Below are 15596 nucleotides of genomic sequence, written 5' to 3' on the forward strand. Positions count from 1 at the left end.
AGGTTGATGCTCAACCACTGAGTCATGCTGGCTGGGCTCCATTCCTTTTTATGGCTAAACAATATTTCATTGTATTTATATACCACATTTAGTAAATCCATTCATCTGTAGATGGATACTTGGGTGGTATCCAACTTTTGGCTATTGTGAATAGTGCTGCTACAAACATTGGAATATCTGTTTGATTTCATACTTTTAATTCATTTTGCTAAATACATTGGAGTAAAGTATTGAGTCATATGGTAAGTCTACCTTTAGCCTTCTGAGAGACTGAAAAACTGTTTCCATAGTGGCTTCCAGTATTTTACATTCCCACCAGCATTATTTAAGAGTTCAAATTTCTCTACATTCTTATCAACACTTGTTATTTTCCATTTTTTAAATTGTAGCCATTCTGGTGGGTGTATTTCACTTAGTTTTGATTTGCATTTCTATGATGGTTAAGATGTTGAGTATATTCCATGCTTATTGGCTATTAGTATATATCTTCTTTGGAAAAATGTCTATTCAAATCCTTTTTACACTTTTGAATTGTGTTTGGGTATTTTATTGTTGAATGTAGGAGGTTTGTATATACTCCGAATATGAATCACTTATCAGATATATGCTTTTTCTGCTTCTATTAATATAATCATATGATTTTTATTCTTGACTTTGTTTATGTGTTGTACAATGTTAATTGATTTGTAGATACTGAGCAAACCTTGCATCCCAGGAATAAATCCCACTTGATCTTGATGTATGATCTTTTTAATGTATTGGTGAATTTAGTTTGCTAATATTTTGTGGAGAATTTTTGCCTGTATGTTCACCAGGAATATTGTCCTATAATTAAAGTATTTTTTAAATGTCTTTGTTTGGTTTTGGAATCAGGGTAATGCTGTCTTCATAATATGAGCTTGGGAGACTTCTCTACTCAATTTTTTGCCATAGTTTCAGAAAGATAGGTGTTAATTCTTCTTTGATTGGTAAAATTCACTTGTGAAGCCATCTGGTCTGGAACTTTTGTTTGCTGGGAATTTTTTGATTATTGACTTTATTTTATTAGTAATTATTGGTTGTTCAGATTTTCTGCTTCTTTTTTATTCAGCCTTGAAAGATTGTATGTTTCTACAAATTTATCCATTTTTTATCATATTGTCCAATTTGTTGCCATATAATTATTTGAAATGCTTTCTTATAATCTTTTATATTTCCATGGTGTCATTTGTCACTTCTCTTTCATTCTGATTTTATTTATTTTAGGTCCTCTTGTTTTTTTCTAGATGAGACTGCTTAAAGTCTTATCAATTTTATTTGTCTTTTTTAAAGGACCATCTCCATTGCATTGATCTTTTCCATTGTTTTTAAAACTTTATTTTATTTATTTATTGTCTGATCTTTATTATTTCCTTCCTTCTACTCACTTTGGACTTTGTTTGTTCTTTGTTTTCTAGTTTCTTTAGGTGTAAGTTTTGATTGTTTATTTCACATTTTTCTTGTTTCTTGAGGTAGGCCATATTGCTATGAATTTCCCCCTTAAAACTGCTTTGACTGTGTTACATAGATTTGTGGTCTTTGTGTTTTCATTTTCATTTTTCTCAAGGTATCTTTTGATTGCTTCTTTGGTATCACTGTTAACCTATTCATTGTTTAGTAACATGTTATATAGCCATTATGCCTTTGTGTGCTTTTCAGATGTCTTCTTGTAATATAGAAATGGGCAAAGGATCTGAATAGACACTTCTCCAAAGAGGACACACAGATGGCCAATAGACATATGAAGAGATGTTCAACATCACTAATAATCAGAAAAATTCAAATTAAAACCACAATAAGATATCACATCACACCTGTCAGAATGGCTATCATCAATAAATTTACAAACAACAAGTGTTGATGAGTATGTAGAGAAAAGGGAACCCTTGTACCCTGTTTTGGGGAATGCCAATTGGTGCAGCCACTGTGGAAAGCAGTATGGAGTTACTTTAAAAAATTAAAAATGAAACTATTTTATGTCCCAGCGATTCCAGTTTTGGGACTTTGTCTGAAGAAACCTGAAACACTGACTTTAAATAATATATGCACCCCTATGTTAATTGCAGTGTAATTTACAATAGCCAAGATATGGAAATAGCCCAAGTGCCCATCAGTGGATAAAAAAGCTGTGGTACATTTACACAATAGAATAGTACTTGGCTAAAAAAAAGGGCAGGGGTAAATCTTATCCTTTGGGACAGCGTGGATGGACCTGGAAAGCATTATGCTTAAGTGAAATAAGCCAGTCAAAGAAAGAAAAGTACCATATGATTTCACTCATATGTGGAATCTAGTGAACGAAATGAACTAAGAAGCACATTAGAGGAAGACTCATAGGTGGAGAGCAGGCTGACTACTGTCGGGAGAAAAAACTAATGGACACAGACAAGAGTGTGGTGATTTCAGGAAGAAGGGGGTACAGGAAAGTGGAGGAGGGTATAGGAGGGATAAATGGTGAGGACGGAGACTTGACTTGGGGTGATGAACACACAATACAGTGTGCCGATAATGTGTTGTAGAATTGTGCACCTGAAACCTGTATAATCTTTTAAACCAGTGTCACCCCAATAAATTCAATAAAAAGGAAAAAAAGAAAGAAAACAAATTCAATTTAACTATTTTTTAAAATTTGAAAGAAGTAAAATTATCTCTACGCAGATGAAATATCTTATATATAAGTAAAAAAAACCCTAAAAATCTACAATAATATGGTTAGACATAATAAATAAATTCAGCAGTTATAGAATACAAAATCAAAACACAAAAAATCAGTTGTTTATCTATATACTTGCAATGAATGATCTGGGAAGGATATTTTTAAAATTACATTTACAATAGCATCAAAATTAGCATCAGAATAATATTATTAGGGGTACATTTAACCTTGGAGGCAAAGGAATTGTACATAAATACTACAAAACAGTGCTGAAAGAAATTTTAAAACCTAAGTACATGGGAAAACATGCCATATTCAGAAACAAAGATTTAATATTATTGAGAATACAATACTAACCAGAAGGATCTACAGATTCAATGAAATCTATCTCAAAATTCCAATGACTCATATTAAATAATGTAAAGACTGAGTATAAAGCTAGAGTAATTAAGGCAGTATGGCACCAGCATCATGATAAAGAAAGAGATAAATGTAACAAAATAAGGAGTCCAGACATAGGTCTGTACATTTGTAGTTGATTGATTTTCAGCTAAGATGCCAAGTGAATTCATGAAGAAATGCAATCTTTTCAAGAAGTGGCACTCATACAATTGTACATCCATATGCAAGTAAAATAAATCAATAAATTTGATCCACACCTCACAGTGCACAAAAGCTAATTCAAAATACATTTTAGACCTAAATGTGCAACCTAGATCTTTGAAAGGTCTAGAAAGAAACATAGGAGAAAAATCTTTGTGATCTTTGGTTAGTTAAAGATACTTCGAATTGTGCCAAAGGCATAATCTATAAAACAAAATATTGGAAAATTGCACTTCATTGAAATTAAAAACTTGAGCTCTTAGAAAGACTGTTAAGGTAATGAAAAGACATGGTACAGGGGGAGAAAATATTTGCAAATCATATATGTGATAAAGCACTTGTATTTATAACATACAATAAAACTCAACAATAGAAAACCAACCAAAAACATAATTTGAGCAAATAATTTCACCAGACTCATCACGAAAGAAAATATACAAATGCCCAACCAGCATGGCTCAGTGGTTGAGCATCTGCCTATGAACCAAAAGGACCCCTATGACAGGGTCAACTTCCTGTCAGGGCACATGTGTAGATTTTGGGATCGATCCCCAGTAGGGGGCATGCAGGAGGCAGTCAGTCAATGACCCTCTCTCATCATTGATGTTTCTCTCTCTCCCTCTCCCGTCCTCTCTTTGAAATCAATAAAAACATATTTTTTAAAAGGAAAAGAAAAATATAGATAACAAATAAGCACATGAAATGATGCTAAGCATTATTAGTTAGGGATATGTAAATTAAAAATACAATAAAGTGATATCATGGTAAAGAGTAGAGCAGAAAACTCTAGGAATTCATTTATATGCAGAAACAACATCTTAGCTATCAGAAACTGAGCAACTATTTTGCAGCTTTGGTCTAATAGAACTCTTGCAGCATCCAGATGATGAGGTCTATAAATTTCATTAAATTTTGAAGAATTTCAGCTACTGTATATCCCAGCACCCTACTTCCTGGAACAGCTTGCTGGAGCTAGGATGGGAAATAAATTCCTTGTTCTCTAAAAACTGGGATCCTGGCTTTTGATTGTTGATCCCCGCTTTTGATCACTGAGGGACTGGCTTAGAAGTTAGCCACTGTTTGCATCTCAAAGGGCTGAAATGTCTTCCTGGCTAGGGGAAAATGTAAAGAGACAATATCTGCAGTGAATATTAAAGGTACATATATTCACCCATTAGTAGATGAGTGGATAAAAACGCTGTGGTACTTTTACTCAATGGAATACTACTCAGCTGTAAAAAAAGAAAGAAATCTTACCTTATGCTAAGTGAAATAAGTCAGTCAGAGAAACACAAACACCATATGATTTCACTGATACGTGGAATCTAAGGAACAAAATAAAAAAATAAACAAAATAGAAAGACTCATAGATACAGGGAACAGACTGACAGCTGTCAAAGGGGAGGGGGTTTGGAGGGCTGGGTGAAAAAGGTGAAGGGATTAAGAAAAAATTTCATAGACTCAGACAAAAGTATGGTGATTGCCAGAGGGCAAGCAGGGTGAGGGAAGTAGAAGAGGGTAAAGGGGGGATAAATGGTAATGGAAGAAGGCTTGACAATACAATATACAGATGATGTATTATAGAATTGTACACTTGTACACTTGGTACACTACATAATTTTATGAACCAATGTCACCCCAATAAATTCAATAAAAAAAGAGAGCACCTATTTTTCCCCTTTTGGGAGCCTGATGTTTAAGGAAATTGTCAGGTTGCTGGTTCACTACAAGGACAATGGGGCAGACACGTCAGTGACAGTGCCCGACGAGAGCGTATGCTTCCCAAAAATAGTTTGGAAAAGTTGCAATTGGATGGCTTCAGCCTTCAACAAACCAAACCCAGCAATCCTTGATGAGGAGAATTACAAGTTCAGAATTTCAACAGAATTGTAATTTGTGTTACCACAACTCAAAATTTTCAGTTTCAACAAAATTACAAAACATACAAAGAAACAGTAAAGTATAGCTTCTTCATAGAAACAGAAGAATTGACAGAAGCCACCCCTGAGGAAGCCCAGACATTTAAATTATTAGTCAAAGACATTAAATCAATTTTCTTAAATGTTAAATGAGTTCAAGGAAATCATGTCAAAGAACCAAAGGAAATCAGAAAAACAATGTCTGTACAAAATAAGAATACAAATTAAAATAAACAATGAAGACATATAAATTATTTTTTAAGTGAATTGAAATTCTGGAGCTGGAAAGTACAATGACTGAAATGAAAAACTCAGTAGAGGTGTTCAATATCAGATTTGATGTGAGTTTTCTACCTTTATTTTTCAAGGTTATTTTGGCTCCGAAGGTTATTTGTATTTTTATATGAGTATGGTATATTTCTACTTATTTAGATTTTTTTCATGATCATTTTCATCAGCATTTTGAAGGTTTGAGAATACAAATTTTATATATGTTATGTGAGGTTTACACCTAAATATTTTATTTTGTAATTGTAAATGGTATTTTATTTTTAATTGTGGTGTCTACATGTTTGCTGCTAAGTATATGGAAATATTAATTTTTGTACGTGGATTTTGTATTCTGTAACCATGCTGAACTCACTTTTTAGTTCTAGGAGATTTTAGGAGATGCTTTGATATTTTCTATGTAAATAATCTTGTTATCTGCAAATAGGGGCAACTTTATTTCTCCTTTCCCATTTGTATGCCTTTTATATCCTTTATTGCCTTATTGTGCTGGCTAGAACTTTCAGTGTTTTGTTGAATAATTGCAGTGAAACTGAATGTACTTGCCTTGATCTCAATCTTAGGAGAAAAGCACTGAGTCTTTCACCTTTAAATATAATGGGAACTGTAGGGTTTGCTTGTCTGTTTTGTAGATCTTTATCAGGTCAAAGAAATTTCCCTCTATTCCTATTTTTTGAGTTCTCATGAACGAGGGCTTAATTTGTCAAATACTTTTTTTTTAATCAACTGATATGATTACATAATTTTTCCTTTTTAGCCTGATTTTTATTTCCCTATTTTGAATTAGTCATCTATTTCTGGGGTGAGGGGGATGCACTTGGTTATGGTGTATAATTATTTTTTATATTGTTGGTTTCTATTTGCTATTATTATATTAAGTATTTTTGTGTCTGTATCCATGAGGTATATTGGTCTATGGTTTCTTATTTTTGTACTGTCTTTGGTTTTTCTTATCATAATAATACCTGGTTATAAAACTAATTAGGAAGTTGTCCCTCCTCTTCTATGCCCTGGAAAAGATTGTATGAATTGGTGTTACTTGTTTTTAAAATGTGTGGTAGAATTCTATGCTTAAATCATCTGGGCCCACAGATTTTCTTTTTCAGCAGTTTTAAAGTTATCCTCAATAGTTATTGAGATATTTAAATTATCTATTTCACAGTGGGTGAAATGTGGTAGTTCATACCTTTCAAGATGGCATTTAAATTTTGAAATTTATGTGTGTAAAGTTTTTACAGCATTCCCTTGGAAGCATTTGATGTGTGTAGGAGCTGTAGTGGTATCTCCTGTTTCATTTATGATATTGGTAATTTTTGTTTTCTCTCTTACTAACCTTATAGAAACTTGTCAATTTTACTGAACTTTTAAAAGAGCCAGATTTTGTTTAATTAATTATCTCTGGTTTGTTGGCATTGTCAATATCATTGCTTTTTGCTCTTCTTTATTACTTCTCTTTTCTTCTACTCTGGATTTATTTAGCTCTAGTTTTTTGGGGTTTTTTTTTAGTTTTTTTAAATGCAAGCTTAGATTTGAGAATTTTCCTTTTTTCCTAATGCAAGAATTTAACGTTGTAGATTCCCTCTCAGCACTTCCCTGGGTGATTCCCACACATTTCGATTGTTGTGTTTTACTTTTCATTCAGTTCAATGTATTTTTAAATTTCCTTTGAGGCTTCTTCTTTGACCCTTGGATTATTTGGAATGTGTTGTTTAGTTTTCAAGTGTATGGAGATTTTCTTGTTATCTTTACATTATTAATTTCTAGTTTTATTTCATTGTCATCAAAGAGCATATACTATGTGTTTTCATTTCTTTTAAATTTGTTGAGGCTTGTTTTATGGCCCAGCAAATGGCCAATTTAGATATATGTTCTGTGAATACATTAAAAAATGTATATTCAGTTATTATAGGGTGGAGTTCACTAAATGTTGTTTACATACTGTTGGTTGATGGTGTGTTGAGTTGTTATATCCTTGCTGATTTTCTGTCTAGTTTATCAAATTGTTGAGAGAGGTAGTCTGTAACTATAATTGCACATTTGTCTGTTTTTCTTTTCAATTCTGTCAGTTTTGGGTCCACATGTTTTGCAGCTCTGTTGTTCATTTGTGCATCACATTTAGGATTGCTATGTCTTCTTGGTGGATTGACTCTTTTAGCATTATATAATGTCTCTCTCTTTCTCTGGAAATTTTACTTCTGAAATCTACTTTAATATTAAAATAGCAACTCTTGCTTTAGCTGATTACTGTTTACATGGTTTCATCCTTTAACTTTGACTCTATCAATGTTATTCCACTTGGAATGAGTTGCTTATAGATAGCAGATAGCTGAGTCATGTTTTTTAAACTACTCTGCCAGTTTCTGTCTTTTAATTGGTGTATTTAGACCCTTTATATATAATGTAATTATTGATATGTTAAGGCTTAAGTCATCCATTTAATTTTTATTTTGTATGTTCTGAATTTTGTTTTTCTGTTTTATTTTCCCTGCCTTCCCATGGGTTTCTTGATAATTTTTAGAATTCTATTTTGATTTACCTAAAATGTTTTTAATGTATGTCTTTGTATATCTGCTTTAATGGTGTCTAGAAGTATTACATGTAGGTTATCACTATCCACTTGCATCAATATTTACTTATTAAAGTGTAGAGTATACTATATCCTTCAATGTCCCTTTACCCTCCACTATTTATAACTGTTTTAAATATTTCCTCTACATATACTGAAAACTGCCTTCATTCATGTTATTTTTTATTTCACCATCATATATGAGAGGTTAGGGTCCATGGTATGTGGCAGTTAAATAGCCACCTGAGACGGTAAATAAAGAAAAATTGAATTTATTTAAGGAAAAGGGGTTGGGGGATGGGAATGTCCAAAGAGAAGGGCTACAGAACACTGAGTCAGAGGGTACTGGGCCCACGATGGCAGCAAAGGTATACTTGGGACAGCGAGACAAGGAAGAGCATGGGAGAAACAACAGGAGGGCCCAGGCTGAGCTGCTTTGGCCACTGAGTCAGAGAAAGAAGGGGGCCTTGGAGACGGTTCAGGGAGTAAGCCTGGAATGAGCTGCTGCTGCCCATTGCACCCCTGGTTGTAAGTCTCATGGGGTCCTCTCAGAGGAAAGGAGCATGGAGATGGCACTGATGTGCACCCCTGGTGGGGAGCACACACTGGGTCCTTTGTCCTGAGCATATTTGTCTCTCTCGTGCAGGTGGAAATCTTAGGGAGGTCTCAGGGAAGGGTCTCAATAGAATATTCATCAGCTTTCCAGGTGGGCTTTTTTAGGGTCATGGTCTTCACTGGTTGGTGGGTGCCAGGGCAGGGGGTCATTAGTCAATGAAGTTGATCCTGAGGCAGCCATGGAGCCACTTGTCTGGTTTTGCCGCATTTCTGGGCCTGGAGCTGAAATACAGCTGAGGCCTAGATGTTATCTTTAGGGAGGAAACGCTCAGGGGGTCTAAACCCCATGACTAGTGATATGCTGGGGGAGGATAGGTTACCCTGGGGACAAAGTTCTTGTTTTCCCAGTTTTGCCCCTTGCTAGTCATGTAGGGCCTCCTGCCCTGGTGAGTTTCTTTATCCTAGTTTCTGAACCTGGGTTTATGCACCTGGCCCATCTAACAATACATAATTTAGAAAACTCAAGAGGAGCAGGAATATGTATTGTATTTACCTCTCCTCATTTTTTTACTTTTACTTTTCTTCCTTCTTTCTTAATGTTCTTTGACTTCCTCTGTTTTTACTTCCTTTCAGTTTAGATAAATTCTTTTAGTCATTCTTTTAGGGTAGATCTGCTGCCAACAAATCCTCTTAGTTTTCCTTCTTCTGAGAATGTCTTGATTTCTCCTTTATTCCTTTAAGTATATTGAGGTTGATGGTTCCTTTGGTTTAGCACTTGAGAAATATTTTGTCACTTCTTCCTGGCCTCTGCAATTTCTACTGGGAAGCACACTGTCATTCTAATTGTTTTCCCTCTTTAGGTAAAGTGTCATTTCTCTCAGTGCTTTCAAGATATTTTTCCCGTCTCCTTAGTTTTTAGAAGTTTTACCATGCTGTGTCTTATTGTGGATTTCTTTTGGTTTATCATATTCGAGGGTCGCTCAGCTTCTTCAGTCTGTAGGTTTATTGAGTTTGCCAAAGTTGGGAACTTTTCCTCTATTATTTCTTCTTCTTGTCCTACTTTGTTTCTCCTCTCCTCTGGGGCTCCAGTGATGTAAATGTTAGATCTTTCGTGATAGCCCCACTGGTCCCTGGGTGTTTGTTAATTTTGTTACCCAGTATATTTTATCTTTGTTCATCAGTTAGGGTAATATCTTCAAATTCACTATTTTTTTCTCTCCTCTATTTTGTTATTGAGTCTATCCACTGAGTTTTTTGTTTTCTTTATTATACTTTTCAGTTTTAAATTTTCCATATGGTTCTTCAGATTTTCTATTTCTTTGTAGAGATTTCTATTTTTCATTTGTTTTAAGCATGCTCAAATTACTCCCTGAGCATTTTCATGATGGTTGCATAAAGTTCATGCCAGATAATTATAACATTTCTGTCATTTTGGTATTAGCATCTGTTGATTGACTTTTGTCACTCAAGTTGAGATTTTCCTATGTCTTGGTATGACAAGTGATAGTTGATTGAAACCTAGGAATTTTTGATATTGTATTACAAGACCCTGCGTCTCACTTAAATCTTCTCTTAGTTGGCTTCTTTTGACACTTCTTTGGCAGAGGTAAGGTGGAGCTCTGTCTTGTTACTTCCACATGGAAGTAACAAGTCTAGATTCTCTCTCAGCTTCCTTGCTATTAGCAGGCATGTATGGGAATTCCAGCTCCCCTCTAGTTCTTCTCTGAGACACCCTGGCTACTAGGGGCAGGACTACTCCATTACTGCTCCTCCCATGGCTTCAACTTTCACAGCAGAGAAGTGAGCTCATTTTCAATGAGTGGTGACTCTCCACTGGTCCTCTTCTGACTCCATTCCCGCATGGCGGTTGAGGGTTGCCTCATAACCACTGGGTTGAGCTAGAAGTCCAGGTTCCCCATGTAGTCCGATGTGACAACATAGGGTAGGTATGAAAGTCCCCGCTCCACTTGGTCTTCCCTGAAACCACTTTCACAGAGGACTTGGGAATCCTCTTTACTGCCTGACAAAGGTGGAAGACTAGACCCTACTCAGAGCCTTTGCTTTTGGGTTTGCAGTTCAGGTTCCTGTTTCTACTTTGTGTTTGGCTTGAGTATAGCAGTTATTTACATTTTTTCTGTTTTTCTAGGCTTCCCCTTTTTTGGTCCTTTGGTTACAGAGAAAGCTGCCTTCAATTGAGGCTTTTTAAATTGTTTAGCCTGTGCCTCCTGGTGTTTCCCTGTTGCCAGATTCCCCAAAGAGTCTTGGCTTTATGAACAAAAAGAAAATCCTTGGAACTCACCACCACTTTGTTCCCAGCGTAGGAAGTCCCTAGCCAGCCTGTCTTCTCCTCTCCATCTTTCAGGGGCATCTATCTATAATATTTGTAGGTTTTTCTACTTAGCAGGAGAAATAGCAAAAAGTACTTCTTTATTTTTCTTGAAGTAAATGTTCATGACCATTTGCATTCAATGTGATTACTGACATGATTTTATTTAAATCTACCATCTGGCTATTTGTTTTCTATTTGTTCTATTTAGTTTTTTTTCCTTTTTACCTCATTTTCTACCTTTGTTTGGATCAAATGAATATTTTGTATGATTCCATTTAATCTCCTTTGTTGTTTTAGTAGCCATTATTCTTTGTTGTTTATTTTAGTGGATGCTTTAGGGTAATAGTATACATCTTTAACTCATCTCAATCTAACTTCAAGTGATATTGTACTACTTTACACATAGTGGAAGAAAGTTATGACAATGCATTTTCATTTCTCCATTCTAAGATTTTTGTGTTATTTCTGTCATACATATGTAGAAAGTTTACTTCTATACATATTATAAACTGCACAATACATGGTGCTATGGGGAATTGTGTCCCCACAAAAAACTCATATATTGAATCTCTAACCCCCAATAAGACTATATATGGATATAGGTCCTGTAAGGAGGTAATTAAGGTTAAATGAGGTCATAAGGATAGAGCTTTGATAGCATAAGACTAGTTTCCTTATAAGAGAAACCAAAGTGCTTTCTCTCTCTCTCTCTCTGCCCTGTGGGAACACAGTGAGAAGGTGGGTGTCTGAAAGCCAGGAAGAGAGCCCTAACCAGAACCTAACCACACAGGAACCCTAATCTTGGACTTCCAGCCTCCAGAATTGTGAGGAAATAGATTTCCATTCTCTTATTTTTTTCAGTCCTCACCTGAGGATATTTTTTCCATTGCTTTTCAGAGAGAGTGCAAGGGAGGGAGGGAGAGAGAGCGAAACATCGATGTGAGACACGACTGGTTGCCTCCCACACTACGCTCTGACAGTGGGGTGGGGAGCAAACCCACAACTCAGGTATGTGCCCTTGACTGGGAATCAAACCTGTGACCCTTCGGTGCATGAGCTGATGTTCTAACCATTAAGCCATACTGGCCAGGGCAAGATTTCCATTCTTTAAGCTATTCAACCTATGGTATTTTGTTATGGCGACTCCAGTTAACTAATGTACATAGTTATTAGTGTGATTTACATTTTCTATAGTTAACAAATAATTATTTTTTAGAGATTTAAATAATGAGAAAATTACATCTAACTTTGTAGTCATTTCTGGTGGACTTCATTCATTGTGTAGGTCTAGGCTTCTGTCTGGTAAAGATATCATTTGATATTTCTTATAGTAAAGATCTTTTCTATGTCTGGGATGTCCATTCTGTAAAGATATTTTGCTGGGTAAAAATTCTTCATTGATAGGGTATTTTTTTGTTTCTTGTTTTTTAGTACTTTAAGAAAGTTGCTCCACTGTCTCCTAGATTCCATTATTTATGATGAGAAATCTGACGTGATTTCTATCTTTTTGGTAATGTGTCTTTTGGAGGGACACCCTTAAAATTTATTTTTCTCATGGTTGTAAGCAATTTTATTGTATTGTGTGTATGGTGTAGTTTTCTGCATAGTTCTTATGTTTGGGATTTGTTTAGTTTTTTTATTCTGAAGTTTATAATTTTTATCAAATTTGAAAATTTACTTCTTTAAATATTCTTTCAGTCCATCCCATTTAGGGAGTCCAGTTGCATGTATAGTTATCAACTTAATATTGCTTCACACATTGTTGCTATGTTGTTTTAATTTTCTGCTGATTCACTTCAGAGAGTTTCCTTTGCAATATCTCTGAGTTTTGCAATGCTTAGTTCATTAATCTCATTGTGTTATTTTACACACTGTAGTTTTCATCCCTAGAAGTTTGATTTGCATTTTTTTAATTTTCCAACTTTGCATTAAATATGCTTAATATTTCCTCTATCTTCTCGGATATGGAATACAGTCATAATAACTGTTGTCAATTTTCCTGTTTATTAATTCTATGATCAGTTCCATTTCTAAGGTAAATATGTGAAATGAATGCTATAAATTAAAATACAATGATTAAAACCACTACTTAATCTTGTGAACCTGCCGTGGGTAATAGAAGGAAGTTTGGATACTTCTGGGGCATCAATATTTACCTTCACTATGTACATTTTTTCTTTTAAAACGTGCTTGCTTTTAGTTTGTTAAATGCATTAGTGCCAGTATCTGGGATTCTGGAAATAAATTTATTTTAACCTTAAGACAGTGTAGAGTACTAAGGTTCTGGTGTCAGACTACCAAACCTGGTAGTCTGTCGTCTTAACTCTGTGCCCTTGCAAATATTACTTAACATTTTTAAACCTTGGTTTTAAATGACTAGTTAGATGCCTACATAATATATAATCCTGGCTTATCACTAATTTTGTGCATGGGTAAGTGACTTAACTTGCCACAGTTATTTATTTAAATCCTCACCTGAGGATATTTTTTCCATTGCTTTTCAGAGAGTGGGAGAAAGAGAGGGGAAGAGAAACATCACTGTGAGAGACACACCGACTGGTTGCCTCACACTCGAGCACTGATCAGGGCCAGGGAGTGAGCCTGCAACCCAGGTACGTGTCCTTGGCAGGAGTTGAACCTGGGACCCTTTGGTCCACAGGCTGATGCTGTAAACACAGAGCCAAGTTGGCTAAGGCCACAGGTTGTTTTTTTTTGTGTGTGTGTGTTTTTAAATATATCTTTATTGATCAGAGAGAGGAAAGGAGGATAGAGAGATAGAAACACCAATGACTCATCATTGATCAGCTGCCTCCTGCATGCCCCCAGCTGGGGATTGAGCCCACAACCAGGGCATGTGCCCTGACGGGGAATCGAACCCGGATCACCTGGATCCTAGCTCCTAGGTCGATGCTCAACTGCTGAGCCACGCCCAGCCGGCAGGCCACAGTTTTTTGTTGTTGTTTTTTAAATATACTTTTCAAAATAGTAAGAGTATTTTATTTATGTATACACCACACTGGCCTGTATTTCAGGTGGCATTATAAGAAACTAAAAAATTAAACTTGCCTTTTCAGGGACAAAGAGTATGGGGGCTTCTTGTAACCTGCTCAGGCTCCATCTGCTCTGTACTTGGTGTCTGAGCTCGATCCTCTGGAGAGGTTTCTCCAGAAAAAAACAGATGGGAGAGGGCTGGAGGTAAGTAAAAATGCCACTTCCAAACTTTTAAAAATTTTGAGTTCTGAGTTTCTAAATGCTTTGTTCTACAAGTCATTTCTCTGTTCTTATAAACATTTTCTCGAAGCATAATATACAGGGTTCTCCCCCCAAAATGGGACACGATTTAACAGCTGATAGCTCTTACGTTCTGAAAATGAAATGTATTTTAATAAACACTGCCTTTATAATTATTCAAAGCGTGTAAACGTTTTTCTGGGACAGCCTGTATTTACTTTTAACCTCACTTTAAAAGCAATTATTGCAGTGCTCTGGGACACAAGTCATGAAGGGCTCTCCTTCCCGGGCTGTGATTTAAATCTCCTCTTAGGAGGGCCCAACGGCCTGGGGCAGGGAGCTCGGGACGGCGCTGTTCACGAGGCGATGAAATCGGAGGCATTTCACATGCTCCGACAGACCGTTTTAAAAGTCTCCTGTGAGTATCTGACACTGAGGTTTCTTTTATACTCAGATACTATCGTGTCTGTCATTGCACGGCCTGGGCCAGGAAACCTGTCACCGGAGTGAAAACAACGATAAAGGGAAGCCTCGCGTAGGGCAGAACTACCTGTGGGAAACCCTGCTCCCGAGAGGGAGCTCCCGGAGCCACAGGCGGCGCGTACCGGCCCGGGGCACCTCTCCAGCTTCCCCAGCTCCTGCGAACGCTGGAGGTCTGCAGGCTGTGTTCCAAGTTAAAGGTATCATCGCGCTTAAGCTGGGGAAGCAGGTGATCACTTCCAAAGCTCGGTATCTACTCCCGGGGACAAAGTGCAGCGACGCGACCGACTTCTCCGCGCGGACAGTGGCGCCGCTCGCTCCTCTCCCGCGGCTCCGGCGGCCGAGCTCCCGACCGCCCGGCCCACCTTCCCGCCGCAGCACCGCGGGCGGGCGCTAACCGCCCAGAGAGGCGCCCGATTCCTCGGGAGGCCCGACCACGGGGACGGCACTGGGCCTCCTCAGGGTGGCCAGGGCCGGGGCAAGGCCGCCTTGGGGTGACGGGACCCGGGGGACAAGATGGGCCTCTTGAGGTGACCGGACGCCAGAACTGGAAAGGGCTTCCTCAGGGTGACCACCTCCCGGTGACGGGCCTCCTCAGTGTGACCGGATCCAGAGACAAGACGCGGCCTCTTCGCGGCAACTGGATCCGGGGCAGAAAAGGGTCTCCTCGGGGTGACTGGATCTGGGTACAAACGGGCCTTGCTGGGGTGACTGGACCCGACAACAGGGACGGGCTTCCTTGGGATGACTGCTCCCGGGAGGAGATGGGGACGGGGACAGGGCCGCCTGACTGGTCCCTGGGACAGGGATGGGGACGCAGCCGCCTCCATGGGAGATCCCAGGCGCCGCGAGGCCCGGCGTCGCCGCGGGTGCCCGGGCGCCCTTCCCGGGGCCCGCACGCCCAGCTCTCCTCCCCCGGCTGTGCTCCTCCGCCAGGCGCGCGGCCGCCTC

Source organism: Miniopterus natalensis, chromosome 12 (assembly GCF_054644295.1).
Source record: "Miniopterus natalensis isolate mMinNat1 chromosome 12, mMinNat1.hap1, whole genome shotgun sequence".
Lineage (NCBI taxonomy): Eukaryota > Metazoa > Chordata > Mammalia > Chiroptera > Miniopteridae > Miniopterus > Miniopterus natalensis.